Consider the following 22896-nt stretch of genomic DNA (forward strand, 5'->3'; position numbering starts at 1 on the left):
AAAATAAGTTTAGTGAGATACGCACATATTTGAAAGTCCCTTTAGTGTTGTGTTTAATAGTAGAAACTAGATTCTAATACTTGTTTGTGCATTGAATCTGCTGAATAACACATGTCAAGTACCCCTGGAAAGCTCTGTGGTGTATTTTTGCGAGTATGAGAATGAAAAAGGCAAATACTATCTTTATTTCTGGACCACACACTGAGAACAACTGATCTAAATCTGAGGTGAGGAGTGCAGAGTACATACTGGCTAAAGCATACTGTAGAAGGAAAAATCTCAGGAAGGAATATCTAAGAAGGCATAAAAATCATACCCAATAGGTTTTTCAGTAGAGGGCAGAAATTAAATATTGTCAATCCCAAATCCATCCCTTCTCTCTCCTTGTTAAAAATCCTCGATTTAATTCGGGATTTTGGAAGCTGTGTATTTAGGGGGTGCATGTTGATTGCTCTTTCCCTTTCCTGTGCTTGTTAGAAGAACAAATATGTGACATGACATAGCAATGAAGTCTGCAGTAGTAGGTGGTGATAGCACTGTGTCAGTCTCCATTGCCACAGAACCTTGCCTTTTTCTGCCTATGGATGTGTGCAGTAAGAATGTGATGTTTGAGGTTACTAGAACTATCCTGCTTCAATGATGAGAGGCACAGAGGATCTGAGTGAGCTGACCCAGAGCCTGGATATTGTCAGATCACTGAATTGTTGAAGATTTTGGAATTGTGAATTGATAAGCCACCAATGTCTATAAAGACAGAACTATAGTCATGGGTAGCACTTGAGGCATTAGTTAGGTGATTATGGTAATGACAATGGCAATGTAGGTCTGAAGTGCATTGGTATCAGCAGAAGCAAAAAAAAGGATAGAATAGACATGAAAAAATTATGGAGGCAAAATTTGTAGGACTTTGCAGCTAAGTAGATGGACATTGGTGTGTATGGAAAGGGGCACAGAAGGGAAGCGTCTGCTATGCCACAGGTAATTGTCTGCCTGGGTGATAAGTAGAACAGTGATACCAGAGACACTGCAGCTGTAATAGGTTTAGGAGGGAAGATGATGGATTAAATTTGGACATAGGGATGAAGGCGACACCTAAAATACATAGTACATGGTTGGTGCTCAAGAAATGTTTATTGTGGTGCCTGACTGAATTTATTCATGGCTTATTTTTTTTATATCACTCACACTTTTACTAAAATATTGTTTTTTTAGGAAAGCCCTTCTTTATGACCTTATCTAAAATTATAATGGTTATACCCCTCTTCTTAAATACTTGTTCAATATGTCTTAATATGTCATATGTTACTTCCATGATTTTTCAAATACCTGGACACTTATCTCCAATAATCTGCATATGTTTACTTAACTTTCATGCTTTTCTAATAGCTCAATAATGGAACTCTTTATATGTATGGTTAATTCTGTAATTCAGTGTCTGGACCAAAGCCTGACACAGCAGACACTCAATAAATATATGTTAAATTAAAGGATAAAATACTCAGAGTATAAGAGCCAGGGCTGCAGAAATATTTTTCCATATGCCTAAAAGCAGCAATTGAAGCCTAAGGGCCAGCTAAATATTGGAATTGAATATTGAATAAACAGAGATAATAAATATTTATTGAATAACAAGGATTTTCCTAAGCATTTTATATACATCTTATCATATAACACTTACAAATATTCTATGGGTAGGTGGATATATTTCCCAACTTAGAGGTTGAGATGCTGAGTGAGGTACAGAAAGTTTAGGTGACTCAACTAAGGTCACAAAATTAGTGATGATGCAGAGCCTTCATGAAAAGACCAGAATAAACTCTTACATAGAACATTAAGGAGAAATTTGATCTAATGGGCACAATTTTAAATTGTGTTCAGTAATGTTATATAGTTTTCAAGGAAAATGACCCAGAGTTGTTCTTGCCTTCTGACTTTGTTAAAAGTAGAAGTGACCCCACTTTTAAGAAAAATAACTGCTGACTTTGAAGTCAAAAGATCTTTCAGATAACTTTATACACTTTTAGACATTTTCTCTAATGTCTGAATAAAGCAAAAGGAAAGAATGGTCAAACAAAAATATTTAAGTTAAATATTAAATTAATTGATCTATTGAACAGATTAAGCACTTTTTACCTACTAGTTTTCTACCTGAAACTGTAGAGAAGTAGCCTGGAGGATCTTATAATATAGAACATTACAGTGTATGAAAGATTATGCTTTTTTTCAAGTCAGGTGTTGGCTGTAAGTTACATGACTTAGAAGGAGGTCAGGCAGGATGTCTTTCCTCTCAATACCTCATGGATGTTCTTTACAAAGAAAATGACCACACACATTTCATTTAAAACAGATTCAGCTTACGGATTGTTTTCCTAGTTATGAAAAAGCAGGCTAATTGTGAAGATAAGGAGTCTTTTGGCTTTGCAACATGTTTTCACATTTTCTTCATGGACATGAGATGGAAAAACAAGATGAAAATAATTCTTTTATTGAGCAGTCAATTAAAAAATGTCATGACTTCACCATTAGTTTGTATAAATCCTAGAAATGACTTTTAAATGAGAGTGTGTTATTATGTTGAAGAAAAGACAGAAGTATATAACTCTGGGCAGATCGTTTAACTTCTCTCTGCTTTACATTTACAAGCAGTAATACAAAGAGACAGGATTATATGATCTCCAAGGTCCCATCCAGCTGGATTTAACACGCTATGATTATTTGAGTGGCAATTTAGAATGGAAGTAAGGAGCCTGGGCTATGGAACCAGAGTGCCTACATTTAGATCCTGTTTAATTTCACTCTACTTATTAGTCATATGAGATGATATAAGGTACATTGTAAATTTTTAAGTATCAATTTCCTCATTGGCAAAATGAGAATAGTAACCCTGTTAGGGTCCTGATGAGCATTAAACAGGGCCATATTTGTAAATCATTTCATGTTGGGTTTAGTAAGGAATCAATAAACTGTAATGCGAATAACTGTCATTTACTTTAGGTTGTAAATTTAACTTTTTATTTTCTAATGACACTAAAATAACTTGTCTAAGAATTCAGGATGGTATGATTTTTTTTGTTTAAACTCATTAATCAATTTAACACCTACATTATTATTTGAAGTACAAAAATTTGATCAGAGTATTGTTTTCTATTTACAGAAACCCGAACAATTGGCTTGTTTTCACTCCTTTCCCCTTACCTACCCTTAGCAGATGTAAAACAAGTGTTAAGACTCAAAGTCTACTTAAACGTGTTCTTTGAAGACTTACAGAGAATTTCTGCTGTAAGTTGAGATACCAGCAAACAGGTCACTAATTATGAGAGAATGAATGGCATTCCTCTAAATCACAATCTGGACAAAAAAATATTAAGATACAAGGAACAAGATATACTTTTGAGATATGTCTATAGTAAAAAATTCAAAGAAAACAGAGGTTAATGATATTATGTATCTTCCTAACAATGTCATATAATGTTCACATACTTTTTAATATGGATGAGAGCATGGAGACTCAGAAAGGCTAAAGGAAGTTGTTTATAGCCATCAGGAGTAAGTGAAGTACCAAAATTTAACCTCAGGTAATCTGACTTTAGCATCTGAACTCTTAATCAGACTGATTTTACTACAAGGACCTTTTGTTGAGGTTTATTTTATACAGAGCCTGTGTTTTTTCAAAATACCAAGCTGCCTCATTATATGAAACTATCCATACGCTCATCTATCTTTTGATCTATCCACCCACCCACCCACCAATCCACGCATCCATCCATACATACATTGATCCATTCAAATATCCATCCATCCAACTATCCAAGCATGCCTATGTCTCTTAAAATATGACCAATAGGGGCCTCCCTGGTGGCGCAGTGGGTTGAGCACAGCGCTATGAAGCTGTCCACAGCCTTTGCAGCGTGGATTCGATTCCCAGCCCACCAGGGAGATACCCACATGGCGCGGCAGACCTCTCCTGTTGCTCCTGTTGCTCCCCTCAGCAGTGATTTTGGTCTGTCTGCCTGTTCTGCTCCTCGCTCTGTCTCTGGTGAATCCTCTCGCCCTCCCGCATCTCTGGCCTGTACCCCAACTATTGTATAAATAAAAAATAAATCTTTAAAAAATATAAATAAAACATGACCAATAGGATTTGAACACTTGGTTCATGCTGAGTGAGTAAAATGTGACACAGATTTGTTAAACTTTGACAGGATCTGATGATCAAACATCTGTGATTTAGGTGCAACACAATGACAAACTGAGCATCTTTCCTGATAGGGACTCTCTTAGTCAGAAAGAAGTCTCTTCTTGTGAAAGGAATTTCCTAACAGAATAAACTTTACCAATTTTTTCCTTTATCATCTTTTAAAAGAGAAAAAAAGAACTAGAACATGATTTTGAGTTTTAAAATTAAATAAAAATTGATGAATGAGGGCCTCCCTGGTGGTGCAGAGGTTAACTCTCAGCACTATCACTGCTAAGGACTTAGTTTGATCCCTGGCTAGAGAGCTACCCACATGGCGAAGCAGACCTCTCCTGTCTCTCCCACTGCTCCGCTCAGCAGTGTGTTTCAGTTATTCTGCCTATTTGCTCCCCACTCTGTCTCTGGTGAATCGTCTCACTCCCCATGCCTCTGGTCTACACTCCAGTTCTTGTATGCATAAATAAATAAAAATAAATCTTGAAAACCAACTGTATTAAAAAAACCTGATGAACAATCAGTTAAAAGTTCACAATGAATCTTGGAATTCCATTTAAAATATTAAAAACATATCTCAAGTGTAGTCAAAGATTGAGTTAAAAAGATATCCTCCCCAGGAAGGGAAAAAAAAAAATCACTAACGTTGCACATTGTAAGAACAAAAATAAATTTATCTCTTTGTTGGCCTCTCTTTTTATTAGTCTGTATTTCTAGGCCTCACATGGAAAATCAGTTTATGCTTTATTATTGTAAGCTTGGTTTTATCTTCCTAAATCGATCTTTCTTGTCAGAAGCTAATCAGGTGTTATTTTTTCCTGTTTATAAATCATTCTCCTACTTTATGCTTTTACTTCTGATTATCCCTGGTTCTTTTTTTCTCCTTTGTTATTAGCAGTCTAGTGCTGGGGATCTGGGAGCACCAATAACTCTCTCTCGATTCCCTGATCCTCATGTAGGTTGACTTAATTCTGGTTCGCTGTGAAGAGGAGGAAGGAGAGTGACAGCCAACCAGTTGGAGTTCACCAACATCCCAAGAACAGGTGACTTACTGGACTTTACCCTGGGTGGAACATGGATAGGCCGATAAATATATCTGTAGTTAAGTTTCCAGGGTCAGATACTGCAAGGCTTTTGGGGATAAGCATGTTAGAATCTAGATTAATATCTTAGTTTATCTGGGTTTCTCTAATCAAAATATACAGAGTGACTTATAAACAACAGAAATTTATTTGTCACAGTACCAGAGGCTGGGAAGTCTAAAATCATGACATCAGAAGATCTAGTATCTGGTGAGATGGTTTCCTCATGGATGACTATCTTTCTGCTATAACATCACAAGGTGGAAAGGGCAAACTAAGCTCTCTGAGATCTCTTATAAGGACAATGATCCCATGCACAAGGGCTTCACCTTTATGACCCAATAACCTCCCAAAGACCCACCTTTAATAGCATCCATCACCTCGGGCATTAGATTTCAACCTATGCGTTTGGGAGGGGACACAAATATGCAGATCATAGCAGTCAAGTCTCATTTACTGACTCCATCTATGCCTTTTTTTAATGGATTTTAATCCTCTCTACTGTTTTATACTTCAGCAGTCAAACTCACTTCACTCTGTCTTTTTTCTTTAATACTGCATTAATAAATCAAAATAAGATGTTATGCTGCAGGGGCCTCCCTGGTGGCCTTGGGGATAAGTCTCAGAGCTCAATCCCGGTCCAGAGAGCTAACTCACATACAGCACAGCAGAACTCTCCTGTCTCACCCGCTGCTCCCCTCGGCAGTGTATTTCAGTTCCACCTGTTCTGCTCCCCACTGTGTCTCTGGTGAATCTCTCCCCCGGCCCCCACACACACCTTTGTCCTACATCCCAGTTCTTCTACACAAAAATTAAAAAAATTTAAAATAAATGATGATATGTTGCAGTAATAAACAGCCCTAATGCTTGGTGGCTTGCAGAAACAAAGATCTATTTCTTGTTCACATGTGCCACTCAAGACCCAGGAAAAGGAAGCAGTCTCCTACTAGAACACTGTTGACTGTTCTACCACAGAGAGGAAATAACTCTGCAGAGTCTTGTTTTGACAACCACACAGTCTCAGGTTAGAGTCTTGAACTAGACACGAGTTCTCCCAACAAGGGAGCTGGGAAATATAATCTTGTAACACAGATCTATTTTCCTTAGTCTGAAGGTGGAAAATCAGAAATAACCAGTGAGCACTAGGGCAGTAATTTTATCTTTTAATTAATTAAACAAATAGAGGACAGCAGTTTCTTAGTTTTTATCCTCCCTTTGTCTATTTTTAATTTGTTATTGGTTAGATTACAATTTGTAATCTTTAGATTTCCCATGAATGTGTCCTTCTTCCCAATATAAAATTATTTTCAGTAAATATTTTGTGTCCTTTTACCCAGCAGTCAAACTTGTTGCTACCCCAGTGTCAACTCTCATTCCTCGGCCCCAAATCCATTTTCTTTATTAGATTTCTCTGAACTCCTGCAGCTCTTTCTGTCTGTACCACACAACTTAACCTTTAATTATTTGCCTACTGGGCATTCCAGATGGTTCTGACTTTTATCATCTGAATCAGAACATAGTTCTCTCACCACTTCCCTCCCCTACTCTAAATTGACTATCTCCTGATCCCTGTTTCCAAGTTGTTCCATTATTCTTCCTAGCACTCAGTCTCATCCTTTCTCTTTGAGCAATCTTCAACTTCTTGGACTCTGTTACTAATCTCTTGTTTCTCATTATTGTCCAGTTACCGAATTCTTTCCCATGTACACACCGTGCTAGTGTGGATCAAATGACATAATGAAAGCAAAAAGCATGTGGCAAATTCTAAATACGAGGGGATGTTGTTCTATTTTCCTTTAACCAATTTTCATTTCTCCCCTCATTTACTTATTAATTGTTCATTTATTATGCACTAACTGAAGACCTAGGAGTTTTTGTGGAACTGTATTTATTCCTGAGGGAGGTACAAATTAAACACACATCTCTGCTCTTCCAAAGGTTACATTCCAGTTGAGAAAATCACATATCCATCCTTCCTGGTAACTAGGTACTGATACGATTGGAACAAGGAAAAATGTTATAGGAAGTGGGAGCAGATAGGAATGCTGAGACTCTAGAGTGATCTACTGAAGTTTCAGAAGGAAGTGAGAATGGTTCTAACTAAGCCATACAACTTCTAGATTAACACAGCAGATTTGGAATACTACTTATACTCTCCACTAAGGTTTGCTAGACCCTTCTTGATTAAGGCCATTTTCCAATTTCACCTCTGACTTTCTTATTTTCTGGCTTCTGGCCACACTAAACTTTTGTCATTTTTTTCAGCACATCAAGTTCATCACAGCCCTGTGCTTTTACTCTGAAGCCTGTTTCCACAGATCTTTGTTGGAGAGATTCTTTCTTACTCTTTAACCCAAAGAGCAACCGTCAGATATTCCCTCAAACGTCCAATACTAATTAGCACCCCTGTCTCCCAGGACCCTGAGATTCAGAACTCTGTTTTTCTTTTTAATATACTTGTTATTTGAAAAAGTGTTGTTTGCTTACTTGTTTACTTCTTTATCAACTATCCCCCTGCCTCTTCTTGGGATGGCTGGGACAGGACTCTCCCCAGGATGTAAGCTCTTTACAGGCAGGAACCTCATCTGTGTCAGACACCGCACTGCCCGGAGACAGAGCGAGATCCATCGCGTATATGAACTAAAATACCTTCTGCTGCTGTGACACTCCCTGACTCTGTCCTCTCTCGCTTTCAGGAATCTTTCCCAAATTTCATCACTGGGCTCTTTCTCTTTAATGCCACTTTTACTATGTAACAAATGTTCCATTCAGAGGGATTTATAAGGAAGTGACTGATAGAAACTCTCATGTATGATCTTGTTTTCTCTTTTGCTTTCTATTAAATCAATGAAAAGGACCTCAATGATTTAGGGAAGGGCGGGTCCTTTATCTAGAAAGAGTCATGGTTCCTGAAATGTGTAAGACTGCCTGATTAGGAACACGTGCCTCGAACTGTGATGTGAGCAAGAAGTGTGTGTGTGAGATACCTTTAGAATTTGCACTCATCTGTTACAGCATTTACTGTTGTTACTTATCCTAACCAATACACTTGACAATTAAGCGTTCTACCATTTAACTACAAGTATTTTTCAGATTGTACATGTTGTATACATTCTCAGTCACAGTTGTGCTTTCCTTTGAAAGGACAGTTTCTTTAATACCTTAATTTTCCTTGACATCTATCTTCTAGCAGAGTGCAATAAAACGAGCATGGACCTTGAAATTAGAAAAATTTGAGGTTGAATTCATGGACTACCTCTTAGCAACATCTATTTGGCAGACTATCACCCCCAAACTTAGTTTCCTGCTTTGTATAAAGTGGAGGAAAATAATACTTAATTCACTGTGCTGTTGTGAAGGATTAAACGAGAAGGTTCAGGTGACTTCTCTCTATATACTTAAACATTTGTTTCTCTGTTTCCCCAAGGAAACGTCCCTCCCTACTCTCCATGTGTAAAACTCCTCTCAGTCCTGCAAGTTCTCCACTGTGCCCCAAGTTTTCTTTTTTTTTTTTTTAATAGAGGCATGCTTTATTTATTTATTTATTTGTTCGTTTTTGTTTATACATGCACTGGGTACAGTCAGAAGCATGGGAGGGCGAGAGAATTCACCAGAGCCAGAGCGGGGAGTAGAGCAGGCAGAAGGACCAAAGTACACTGCTGAGGGGAGCAGCGGGCAGCAGGAGAGGTCTGCGCACCATGTGGGACCCTCCTCCGGTGGCCGGGGAGCAGCCGGGGATCGAACCGGCGCTGCAGAGGCTGCGGGCAGCTTCGCAACCCAGCGCTCAACCTCTGCGCCACCGGGGAGGCCCATGTGCCCCAAGTTTTCTGAAGCATGAGGTTTACAAAACATAAGAGTGTCACCTCTAGGTTCAAATCTTGCCTTTGACCTGATCGTTAAGTACATGTAGGTAAATTGTGTAACACATTTGTGCTTCAATTTCAGCATGGTAAAAAGAGTACCTAACTTGATATGCTTGGATAGTTAATAAACTAAAGAAGAAGAAAAAGAAAACCCTTAGAGGAGTGCAGAGCACAAAGTAAGTGCTCACTAATGCTTTATTGTTGTTCTAAAATTATTCTCTCAAACCTTTAAAACCTAACCATGCAGACACAATGCCCTTCTCCATACTTAAGTACTTAAGATACTTGTATCCACTGTATTGCCTTATTTCTTGTTAAAAAGAAAGTTTACCTGACTAGTAACTTTGCAGGTTAGTTTTTAACAAGCACAGTGTTCTACACTAACTCTTCTAGCCAATGTTATAGGTAGCACAAATAGAATTAATCTAAATCACGTTTTTAAAAATGCAGGTTTACTATACCCATATACTCTATTATGATGTGTCATTTATTCCTAATGCAAAGGTTTCTTCCTCCTGTCATTTAACATCACAGTGCAAGATTTTAAATTGCAACTGTACCTTGGTTTGGGACAAACAAAAATTGGGGGGGGGGAGTTGCAACAGGTGAATAATAACATTAAATTTCCCAGAAGCCTGATGTTACTAATAAAGGACTGCAAATCCCATTGCAAAACTTTTTATAAAAAAATATAGTCAAATATATATAAAATTATTAGTTATTTATTGACTGCATATGTTAAAAAAGGAGCAGTGACAGTATGAAATATATATGAATATATCTCAAAGTCTCATTTTGAGTTTTAAACCCATAATTATAATTGTTAAGCCCTACATTTTGATATATTGCTATTGCTTTAGATATTTTTGTCTTTTATTCTCATTTCTATTTTTTAATTATTTAACAAATTATGTCCAAAACAAGGAGATTTGTCATAAAAAATTGAACACTGTTTTCCCATTTTGTACAAATTTGTATGAAAACAGTGCCTTTATTCTTAATTAGTAGTAAAACAATATTTACAGAAAATCCTATGTAAGGAAATGATAATTTGTCATCGTAAAACAAGTCATTGAATTTCCAAGTTGTTCATAAGTGGTTTAGAATAAGACAGAAAATTGGTCAAGAAACACTATTCTAGAATCATCATACCACCTCTGGCACTCTTCCTTACTCTACCCCATAAACAAATTATTTATCCCTCAATATCTCCTAGTTTTTTTTTTTTTTAATCTGTACATGGAAATTATAATACTAGAGATTCATAGCATATTTTTTTCAATGTTCTGGCTAATCTCTGACTAACTATAACCAAGAGAAAACAACTAAGAAAACCACTGGCCATCTGTTCCTCCTGTTTTAACCCAAGTCAGATACCATGACAACAGATATTATAACCTGGATGTCATCATTCAAATTTTTCAAAGAATCACTTATACAGAGTTATAATTTTACAACTTTAGAGCTTTCTCATTGATACATTTTATTAAGAAACAACATAGTCATTTTATATGATTTATAAGTTTAATTATCAAAGATGTTAACTTTTAATTTATTCAAAATCTTACTAAAGGCAGTATAAATTCTTGTGGTGTTTAGAATTGGTTAAAGTATTTCTTGATGAGCTAGTTATCTATTCTAATTATACTATCAGAATTTTTTTCTTCCTTACTTTGAATTCCAGGATACTCAGAGACAAGTTTTTGATTAATTCCAGCATCTTTTTTTTTTTTTTTTTTTTTTTTTTTAATACAAGCACTGGATAAAGTCAGAAGCGTGGGAGGGTGAGAGAATTCACCAGAGCCAGAGCGGGGAGCAGAGCAGGCAGAAGGACCGAAGTACACTGCTGAGGGGAGCAGCGGGCGGCAGGAGAGGTCTGCGCGCCATGTGGGACCCTCCTCCAGTGGCCGGGGAGCAGCCGGGGATCGAACCGGCACCGCAGAGGCCGCGGGCAGCTTCGCAACCCAGCGCTCAACCGCTGCGCCACCGGGGGACCCAATTCCAGCATCTCTTAACTTGATTTTTCTCTAGAATTATTTCTTTTATCTTACTTTTTCCTTTCTTCTCAACTTTGCTTTAGTATTCAATTCTTGAATTTTCCCTCTCACTTAAATAGCTTCAACATATTTTTTTACCTTTTGCTATAGCAGATTCAATCCTTTAAAAACCCTCCTATTTTCATGCTTTTAAAGAAATGACTAGCCATTATGAAAAACTACATCTGCTAATTTCTGAATGAGAGTTAAAATACAGAGTGGCAAGTGTTACCATGTCAACACAATACACCATCTCTTCTAATTTAAGAATGACTTAGGGGCAATTTTAGGCCAAAAAGGAAGAAGGAACTATGCCAACGGCCTCTGGGGATGCTTGTGAAGTGGGGCTTTACAGTTCGAAGCAATCTGTTCCTATCTTAGATGATTTCTATTCAAAGGAACCTAGGAAATTGTTCTAGACCAACATCCTTGTTTCCTATATTTTACCTGTGGAAAAAAATGAAGTCTAATTCTGTTACAAGGATGGACATATATATCAATGTAAGAATAGAATGAGAATTCAAAAATAAAACCTCATAGACAGGGATAAAGATTTTCTACAAAGGGGACAAGAAAATTTGATAAAGAGCAATCTTTCCAACAAACGGTGTTGGAACAAGTGGCTATCTACATGTGAAAAATGATTTTGTACCCCCTCCTCCTTCCATACACAAAAATTGATGAAAATGGATCAGAAACCTAAATATAAAAGCCAAAACTAAAAACCCCTGATAAAATTTGGGATTATAACTTTGTGAATTTGGGTTTTTATATATGACACCAAAAATATCTAGATATATTGGAATTCATAGGACTAAAAAACTTTCATATTTTAAGATACCATCAAGAGACTGAAAAAGACAGCTTCACAGTATGGAGACATGATTTGTATTATCACATACATGTAATAAGAAGCTTGTATTTATCCTAAAAAAAATCTTACAACTAAACAATAAACAAATATTCAATTAAAAACTAGAAAGGGATCCAAATAGGTATTTCTTCACAGAAAACACACAAGTTATCAATAAGCACATGAAAAGAAACCTGACATCAGGCCTTCTTGGTGGCACAAGATGCAACCTACAAAGCTATCTGTAGCCACTGTAGCAGGAGTTTGATCCCCAGCCAGGGAGCTACCCACATGGCGCAGCAGACCTCTCCTGTCTCACCCGCTGCTCCCCGCAGCAGTGTATTTCAATAGATCTGCCTGTTCTGCTCCCCACTCTGTCTCTCGTGAATCCTCTCACCTCCCACACCTCTGGCCTGTCCCCTAGTTCTTGTATGCATAAATTAATAAATCTTTAAAAAGAAAAAGAAATCTGACATCATTAGTCATCTGGAAAATGCAAATTAAAATCACAATTGCATACTACTTCAAACTCCCCTGGGTGCTTTTGGTGGAGTAATAGCATAAATCACTTGGGCTCTTTCTCTTTACTGCATGTTGATCATTCCTTAAATTTTCACAGCTGCAGGTATTTATCTGTCTAATGAAAATAACATGATCTGCCTTACCTATTTCATAGAGATATTTGAGATCACAATAGAGGAGAAAATAGTATGAAAAGTTTAAGCTTTTAATATGGTAGAAGTTTATCCTCTACTTCTGGCTGCCTTTCATACTATGCACTCCTCAAAAGGTAAATATTTTGTAACTTAATGTAGTTTACACAGATGTTGATTTATAATGATACACACCTGAAAGTTATATAATAATATAATGCAATGTTACGTGAATAAATATTATAATAAAAGACAGTTGTTTAAAAGAGTTATAAAGCCAGGTATAAAACATACCATCACATGTCCTTATTACTAAGCATGTGGTAACTTCACACAAAACTGTCAGATATTGATCAATGAAAATCTATAATTTCTTTTCCCCCTAAGTTTGATCATCCAAAGTTACTATGATGTAAACAGTTTCATTGTATTTTATTTTTCCCAATAAACAAATTTTTCAGAGAAAGAAAAATACAGTTAAAATTAAATCACATACTTCAAGCAAATAAATTATTTTTTGTCATAATTGATAATTTTCTTATATTTAAATGCCTTAAAATATCATATTAATGTAAATACCTATTTTTGTTGCAGAATTGCATCACTAATTTTTATGAATGTGAAATTAATATTTTAATTTCTCATTTTTGCTTTTTCCCCAATTTTTGGGCACTTTTCCTTAATACATGTATCTTAATATCTGCTGATTATAGGCACTTATGGCTAGTGAGACTCTAGCATAATTTTTATTATCCTAGATAATATAATTCTGATTGTAAAAGATTCATTTTAGGCTGAGCTTAGAGAACAAACTATTATGTCAAAGACTTTGTAGACTGCAATGAATCAAGAAGAGCGGTGGTAAACAACCTGTAGAAGATCATCTGTCACAAGTGCATCATCCTGATTTCTTATGCTTTATTCATTGCTAGTGATGAAGGGATGAATGGACCTACTTCTGATTAATTTTATTTTGCATTGGGGGGGTACTAAAAATCAGATATTCATATCCATGATTTCTATTCTATTTTTTTTTCACTATAATAAATATTCAGGGCTTCCCTGGTGACGCAGGCGGTTGAGCGAAGGGCTGTGAAGCTGTCTGCAGCCTCTGCAGTGCCGGTTCCATTCCCGCCGACCTCGGAGCAACCCACATGGCGAGCAGACCTCTCCTGTCTTGCCCGCTGCTCCCCTCAGCAGTGTATTTTGTTAAGTCTGTTCTGTTCCCCGCTCTGTCTCTGGTGAATCCTCTCACCCTCCCGCACATCTGGCCTGTACCCCGGTTCTTGTATAAATACAATAAATCTTAAAAAATAAATACATAAATAAATATTCAGGTCTCCACTTTTTATTTTTCTATTGGCTGTTGCATACAAGTTTACAATTTGTTTGATCATGTATTAGCTATTACACATCCTGTTCGTAGGGGAATGTCTGCAACAGACTGATGTGGGCTGCCTAGGTGGCTTGTGGATTTGCTGTGCAGATGAACCAACACATACAATATATTACTACTTGGAAGTAAATCACTGAAGACCAGCAACAGTTTCTACCCAATTTGAAACACCTTTGGGAGGACAGTTTCTCAGTAAATAATGCTTATACCTCAGAAAGTTATTTATTATGAATGCACTGGATACGGACAATGGAAATGTTTTCAGTACACATACTGTCTAGTCTCTTGGAGTTAACTAAGAAAAATGTCTAACATGGACATGGAGGTTATTTAGGATTTGGCATTATTTTTATAACACAGTGTTAGGATAGTATCTTCAAATCCATTTGTCTTGAGAAATACAAAAATTTTGAAGGAAAAATTAGAATTTGGGCCACATAAGTTACATTGAAATTTAAATATATTATTTGTAAATTAGCTTAGCATTCCTAACAATCTCCAAACTCAGCATCAATGTTAAGCAAACTTTTCAAGAGAGAGGCTTTATTGATTTGTAAAATACGGTTTTCTCATTAAAAATACATGCACATGCATGCACATTAAAATACATGCACATTAAAAATACATGCACATGCATGCACACATAAACACAGACATGGAAAGAAAATAGATCTTCAAATTTTACAGTGATTTCTTAGAACTATAGGATAACATTTTAATGGATTTTATATTTCTAATCTTTTTCAAATTCTCTCTAAGTGTTTACAACTTTTATAACTCAAATTCCATTTTAATGTCACCATCAAAAGAGTACATTCAATTGGGAAATAAGAAACTTGACATCATATTTTTAAGTGCTTTACAAAAAGAGTATTGCCGCTAGGATAGGGATTAAAATTCACTGGCATATGGGTCATATTTATTTGCCATTTAATTTGTTGATGTCTCCCTCTTTCTCCACATCTCATAATTTCTATTCATGAAGAAAGAACATGCATTTGTAATAAATTCTCCTTTGCCACTTACAAAGGGGCATGGAGCCCATCAGCTATTCTCAAAGACACTAAAGACTGAAGCTTAATCCCTCCTAATTTAGCAAATGGCTAATGGTGTAGCATCTTTGCTCTCCTGGGCTCCTCTATGTTCTGCCTATAGCTCAGTCCTCTGACATATTGTTAATTGTGGTACACCAAATTGAAAGGAAGGGAGAACATTATCATGGCTAGTCTCTGAAAACTGTGTTGTCTCTTTTCTGAATCGAAATATTTGAAACCTGCCACTACTTAGATAGGATCTTTGTATAACAAGCAAATTTAATTTGAAGCAGCTCAAAATAATCAAGTTTTGGTAAAGATATGTCTCTTTTGGCAACCTCAAAACTAATGTCTTTCTCACCTAGTTGGGTACACACAAAATAAAACATAATAAGGATATTACCCATAGATAATGCTTCAATACCTCTACAGAAAAAAGAAATGCAAACCATTCAGTCTGCAAAAAATAAAGGTAGACATATCTAGTGGGACAAAGAAAACTCAAAGGCATCATAAGTAGCAGTGGATTTCATCACAAAGTCTTGGTTTTTATATCCTATTTCAACAAAAACTAGTGAATTTCTACACTGAATATACCTCACATATATTAGATATATGTAGGGCATGAGTGTATATACATATAATGTACACTATACATACCTGCAATTATGTCATAAAATGTATCAGAAAACAGCAAATGATGGTCTTTGGAGGCAATCTGCCAGGGTGCAAATCCTAGTCTTCCACTTACTGTTTGGTTATGGGCAGTATGCCTAACCTTTCTGTGTCTCAGTTTCCCTTTTTGAAAGATGGGGTATATTAGTGTATCTCACATCATCAGAGATGAAGCGGCTCTATGACTGTAAACATTATGCAACAGAGGAAACATAGGCTTTAGAATGTTCTGTCACATTTGATAACCGCAATGAGATTCATATTGTTAGCTCTGAGACTGGGATGTTACATTGGGATGTAAAAACATGAAGCATGTATTCCCTGAATATAAGGGACAGTCACCTCTGACTCAGAATACACTGGAAGCTGAGGCTTTTAGAAAATCAAGAGGAAATTGAGAGTGAGAGTTTGGTGAGAGAACCTCAGAGTTAGGCAATACCCCACTGTCAGAGCAGTCTTAAGTTTTTAGAAAGCATGTAAAACAGCAACAAGTAATGAAAACAGTAAAGTTAATGGTGGGAATACAATGTTCTAAGGAGTTTGCTTGTTCTCCTTTTGTGTAGCACTTCATTGTTTTTATGTAAAATGAAAGTAACATGTTTTACACCATAGGAGATACATTAAAAAAAAAAAAACAAACAAACCAAAGTTTAGAATATTTATTCCCACATTTCTTGGTACTTTATACCAGATCTCTGTATTCATTGTACCCTAGTGAAGTTTCATTAATCGCTGTGTGATAGCACAGTTAAGACAGTTACTAAGATCAAAAGACTCTCCAGTAGTTACATGCAAATCCAAAGCTTTTTGAAGGAGATCTGTACCACCAAAGACCTGAGGTAAGCATTTTTTTTTTAATTTTAATTTTTATTTATTTATTTATTTTTAAAGATTTATTTATTTACATAAGCACTAGGTACAGTCAGAAGCGCTGGAGGGTGAGAGAATTCACCTGAGCCAGAGCAGGGAGCAGAACAGGCAGAAGGACCAAAGTACACTGCTGAGGGGAGCAGCAGGCGGCAGGAGAGGTCTGCGCTCCATGTGGGACTCTCCCCCTGCAGCCGGGGATTGAACTGGCGCTGCAGAGGCTGCAGGCAGCTTCGCAACCCAGAGCTCAACCGCTGTGCCACCAGGGAGGCCCGGTAAGCATTTGTTTTAAAGATCACAGTCTATTTTAAATTTTATTTTTCAGTTTGACTTTTCACACACCATAGCCCTCCTTTGAGTGCTTTTTTTGGGGAATTGACTATTGTTCATTTGAAATGTCATTGTTCTGTCTCTCTCTAAGTAATGGCTAGTAGGTTTAGATTTAGTTTATAGATCTGACAATTTATTGGTAGAGGGACATTTGGGCTGTAGATAAAGCATCTGTTGGCACAGACCATTGCACAGACCAAGTTGCACTTATAGTTGCACTTTTAAATTTTTTTCATTGTGTGAAATTAAAAAAATACAAATTTATATGTGGAATATTGAGAGACAGAACAAATGGTCAGATTAAACCAAACCAATAACAAACTTAGAAATTGACTATAGAAATGAGGCTACCAGAGGGGTACAATGGACTATGGAGGAGCACTTGGCGGTGGTGCAGTGACATGTACAAGAAATTATTGACATGGATAGAGTATGTCTCCCCCAAATCAGGAGCTATATATTTCCCTCTTTCTCCAGAAAAATTTTCTAGGAAAATGGAAGCCTTGAAGAAAAGAGATGCGTCTTTATATTCAGTCCCCACTCCAATTATACAAACAAAATTCGATGGCTGTTTTCAGGTGACAACCTTTGCCTTTATGGTGGGGGAGAAAAGGCAATTTGAGGGATACAGTATCCCAACTATAGAATCATAGAACTGAAAAGATTTTCTGATGAAGTCATTCAATAAAGACTTTACATTTTCTAGGCCAGACCTATTTTCTATTTTGTGTGTGTATGGGTGGGGTGGGAGGTGTTTTGTTCTCTCCATGAGTAAACTTGTATTAGAAGCCAGTGCTAATTATGGTAACCACATTTACAGTTCTGGGGCAATAGAGAGAAAAGGAAATCAATAAAAGGGAGACCTGGGAGAGACTGAATGCACCCCGTGCTAAGATTTTGGACTAATCAGCATCCTCTTCTTTGGACATACTATACACAACCCTGACTGATCTTTTTTACATAGTAGGAAACAATTGGACATATTCCAACTGCAATACAATCGTTATGTTCAATTGTCGACTAGTAGTAGTTTTAAAGGATATCATTTTCTGTATTTTCCTCAGAGGTGTCTTAATTTTTTCTATCAAACATATAACCTAAACGTACTAAAGTCAGCAGGACCTAATGTCTAATTTGCTCGTATATATGGCGAAATCTAGTGCCAAGGATCATCCACGGCCATTGCCTCACTTTAAATATTCATGATTCTCCACAGTCCAAGATGCATTAAAGGTGGGAATGGTGCCAGCAACACAGTCTTCCTAGTGACAAGGAGCCTTCTCAGATCAAAGTAACAAGATGTTAAAGACTTCAAACTAAACTGCCTTTGTAAGAGACACAAACAGAATGCCAAATTCCACACCCTGTTTCAGTTACAAAATATCAATGAAATATATGAAGAAAAAAAGATGTTCATTCACTTTCTCCTCTGAACTTGTTTTACTGCAGCTATTTTGTTTTCCTCCTTTCTTACCATTGCAGTCAAAAGCACAAAGATACTGTGCACTAAAACTGGAAGACATCCATGTTTTCAAAGGCAAAATGAATGACTTCAGAGAAATTAATAGCATTTAAGCCAAGAGGATTTGCTAATACAGAGAATAATTAAAAAAAAACAAAATTAAGATGAAAATAGGAGCTCCAAAGCATATGTATGAAGCAAAGACACACTATAATTTAAGTTGTCCCTTTCTGTCGTTTGTCACCGAGCCACATCTGCTCTTACACCTGTGCTCCCTGCCTTGATCTATTCTGATATCCTGGAAATGTTAGGCACGAAGCCAACTTCATACCCAGTCATTCCTGTGATCAGGTTGAATTATCAACTTTTTTTTTTCTTATATTAAATCAAGTATCAACCCCAGGGCTCTGAACTACTTCTGACTGACAGGACCAACAGAAAGTTCTAGGCTAATTACTTCTTAGGAGTTGTTCCCAGTGCAAAGAGTTATTACTGACCTACTTTGGACTTACTGAAATAATTTATCAGGTGAGATAATTAAGGGGATATAAAACTGTTTCTAAAAACCAACCAAGTATCAGAAATATTTGTTGAAATCATAAGTTGGTATCCCCAGTGCTATCAGACAGGGCTTTATTACTTTGCAATGAGTCAATTTTATTATGTTTGACTTATTTATAAGCCATTCTTTTTCTTTATAAATTATATTTGTCAGGGTGTATTTGAGATTCTCTTTGATGTATAAATATATTAGTTTTGACTTTTTTCAGTGTTGATATGAAGAAAAACAATCTTTTAAATCCTTCTTTTCTTCTCCTTTTAACCCCTTTCCCATGAGCAGACTCACCCTTTGCGCAGGAGTGCCAATTTCTTTGAAGTCCATCCTAAATACTCAATATGTGAGTGCATGTATCTGGGGTGTGAGCCACTTACCATGTGGACTCTTAATTCTCTCTTTTGAAATCTTAATCCCTTCCTACCTGAGGAATCTTTTGTAGCAATGGTCTTCTTATCCTACTGAGAAAACTTGACCATTTTCTAATTTCTACTGCCTTCATAAGAAGAAGAAAAAGGCCAAAGAATATCCTTGTAATGAAATCATAGAACTTAAGTAAAGACTTACAAACTATTCATTTGCTCAAAATAAAGGCATTCAAATGTGTCATTAGCGTCAAGGTTTATCTATGTCATGTCTTCATATTTTTTCTTCTTTTCCTTTCCTCTCCCTACCCCTCATCCTTCCATCTAATTTTTTCTTCCTCTTGTCCAGAATAATGTGCTTCCTAACTCAAAAACTTCATCTGTATAAACAAAGTCAGTTGATTGTTTTCTGGCTTTTTAATTTTAACAAAGATTAATCTTCACCTAGAAAGTAACCTAAGTAACTTTGAATAACTAGACTTAATCCTCCTGGTAAAATGTAAGGTATTTCTAAGGCCATGGTTAAAGAAATATCAAGAATTAATTTTTCATCTCGTTTTAATATTGTAGACACAACAGTCATGTTATTTCTCAGTGGTATGAATTCACATCCTATTACTTCATAATACAAAGTAGAGGAAATTCTTTTTTTTGTTTTTTCCCCCAAAGATTTATTTATTTATCTATACAAGCACTGGGTACAGTCAGAAGCGTGGGAGGGTGAGAGAATTCACCAGAGCCAGAGTGGGGAACAGAAAAGGCAGACCAACGAAACACACTGCTGAGGGGAGCAAGGGGACCATGCGGGAGAGGTCCGCGGCACCATGCGGGACCCTCACCGGTGGCCAGGGATCGAACCCGCACTGCAGAGGCTGCGGGCAGCCTCGCAGCCCAGCTCTCAACTGCTGTGCCACCAGGGGAGGCCCGGTAGAGAAAATTCTTATGTATAAAAGTGTAGATTTGCTAGTGTTAAAGGAAAAAATAAAGCAAAACACTGAATTATACTCTTCGTTGTCACAGAGCACCTGCAGTATGTTTCCAAGAGGATCCGGTTGTGGTTTCATCCAAAATCAACAGCACATTGAGGCTCCCCTGACTCAGCTGACTGGTACTGGCGTTGTATCACTCCCCTTTTGCTTTCTATCTTGCTTTATAACCTCTTTCTTTCCATGCCTATTTAATTTTATTTATTATTTTATTCTTGTGTCCTTTAACTGTTTCCAATCTGCCCTGCATGGCCATAACTAAATACAATATGTTAACATAGAAAGGTATTTATATAAATGAAAATCAATTTGCTTATCATTTTAGCAATACTCTTTATTGCTTACATTGAACATTTTAAGTACATTTTATTTAAACGCTAACAACTTTTCGTTGTTGCCTGGAAAGTATAATGATCTTCTTGGCTCCCTGCCCCCTGTAGCCCTCTAATCTTCACAGCTATGGCCACTTAGCCCCATCTGGAGGTTCAGCCTTATTCTGAATTTTGGAACTAATCTTGTCTCTAGGGAAGGCATTCATGAAGTCCTAGCCAATAGCTAACTGATTCAGCGTCCAGTCAGCCTTGCTGCTAGTTTCATTCTAACCTTGTAATTTATTTCCCAGATCTAGACACTTGTCTCAGGTCCTTGTAACCAAGACTTGGCTGCCTATACTAGTTGTGGTAAGTGGATGTCTATCCAGTCTTTCACATTTCAGTCCCTGGTTCTTTCTCCTGATAGATCCCCAATTCCTTGATTACTGAGATTCTGCTTTGCTCTTTACCTTGTCCCCTGCTTGTGTAACTGAATTCTTTTTTCTGAATTCCATTTGCACTACAACCTATAGCTGAATCTTTCTGATGCCACTAACACTACTCATCTCACTGATACGGCCTGCCTTTGTACCATACTGAAATTTTGCTAGAATACCAGAGTGACACTGTTTTCTTGGATATTATCCCATTGCCTGCTGCAACCATCTCCCTGCTACCAGATCCAACCCTACTGGTCTTGAGTCACTGGATATAAGCTGTCTGCAATCTGTCCATCTTATTATTCCAGACATGACAAGAAATAATTATTATTTCAATTGCATCTTTGGTTGAGTTGTTATGCTAATATCCTTTAGTTATTTTCACCTCATATTTCTATCTTGGCCTCACCACTTAAATACTTCAAAACACCGTTTTCCTTATTGTGAAGTGAAATAATAGTGGAATCTACTCCTGGTGTTATTTTGAAGATAATTGAGAAAAACTGCATAAAAAGGACCAAGCCCATAGTAAATAACCAGCAATTTTTAGTTACACCATTATCTCATTTCTTAAACCTTGGCACTTTAAAGTAGAACTATGTCACTTAAAGATAATCACTAAAGAAATGAGAAACTACAATAAAAATTCTGAAGAAAAAAATTAAGGACACATCTGAATTTTTTAAAGTATAATTGACAGCCAGATAATTAACAGCTTTAAAACAATGCTGCACTACAGATGTAGTCACCAACAAACATTAAAAATGAGATAATTTAATTCCTATCAGTGTGGCTTAATATAAAATGACTCAGACCATAAAGAGCCCTAAACCATTTAGAGAGGAGGGGTATTGAATCTTTTATTATTTTAGAGCGGTATGTTCATAATCATTTGGAGAGTTTTAAATAAGTAAAAATTTAAGTCTCACTTCTCAGAAAATTTGACTCATTACATCAGTAAAGTATTGATGTGCTTAAAAAAATTCCCACAGTAATTCTGATGATCAGCCATGTTTGGGAACCATAATTCATCAGTAATGAAGATGTAAGAAAACATAAGTTTGCATACCTCAAGGTGGTCAAACCAGTGCACAGATGCCCTGACTTAGCTCCTTAGTTAGACATGTTTGACAGGTGTGGAGACTACTGACAGCTGCTTTTTTTTACTCAATGGCAATGTTCACCTGCAAATACCTTGCCACTTTACCCTAAGTAACTGAGTTTTCTCAGTTGCAATCCTCAACTTAATCTGCATTCAAAAGCTGTTTTTTTTATTTTTTATTTTTTAAGATTTATTTATTTATTTATACAAGCACTGGGTATAGTCAGAAGCGCGGGAGGGTGAGAGAATTCGTCAGAGCCAGAGCAGGGAGCAGAGCAGGCAGAAGGACCAACTGCTGAGGGGAGCAGCGGGCGGCAGGAGAGGTCTGCGCGCCATGTTGGACCCTCCTCTGGTGGCCTGGGAGCAGCTGGGGATCGAACCGGTGCTGCAGAGGCCGCGGGCAGTTTCGCAACCCAGCGCTCAACCGCTGCACCCCCGGGGAGGCCCCAAAAGCTGTTTTAAACCTGGCCCCAGTCCTATGAAGGGAAAGTGTGTGTGTGTGTGTGTGTGTGTGTGTGTGTGCAGAGAGAGAGAGGGAGAGGGAGAGAGACAGAGACAGAGAAATAGATTGCCTGATTGTCCTTTCCAATACCAATCCACAAGAACCAGACTCTAAATTTGTGTGTTCAATTTGGGTCTCATCAAGACACAGTGATACTTTGAATACCATCAAAAGTTCCATTCTGGAACCCTTTTAAA

General features: G+C 37.0%; 1 protein-coding gene across 1 annotated transcript in view; it reads right to left on the reverse strand.

The window, feature by feature from the left end:
• The window catches only part of TMEFF2 (transmembrane protein with EGF like and two follistatin like domains 2), a gene marked incomplete at both ends in the record, with an annotated part of 232698 nt that overhangs the window by 79982 nt on the left and 129820 nt on the right, over positions 1–22896 (reverse strand). The gene's annotated exons all lie outside the window — the stretch shown is intronic.

This window comes from Talpa europaea (genome assembly GCF_964194135.1).
Source record: "Talpa europaea genome assembly, chromosome: 1".
NCBI lineage: Eukaryota > Metazoa > Chordata > Mammalia > Eulipotyphla > Talpidae > Talpa > Talpa europaea.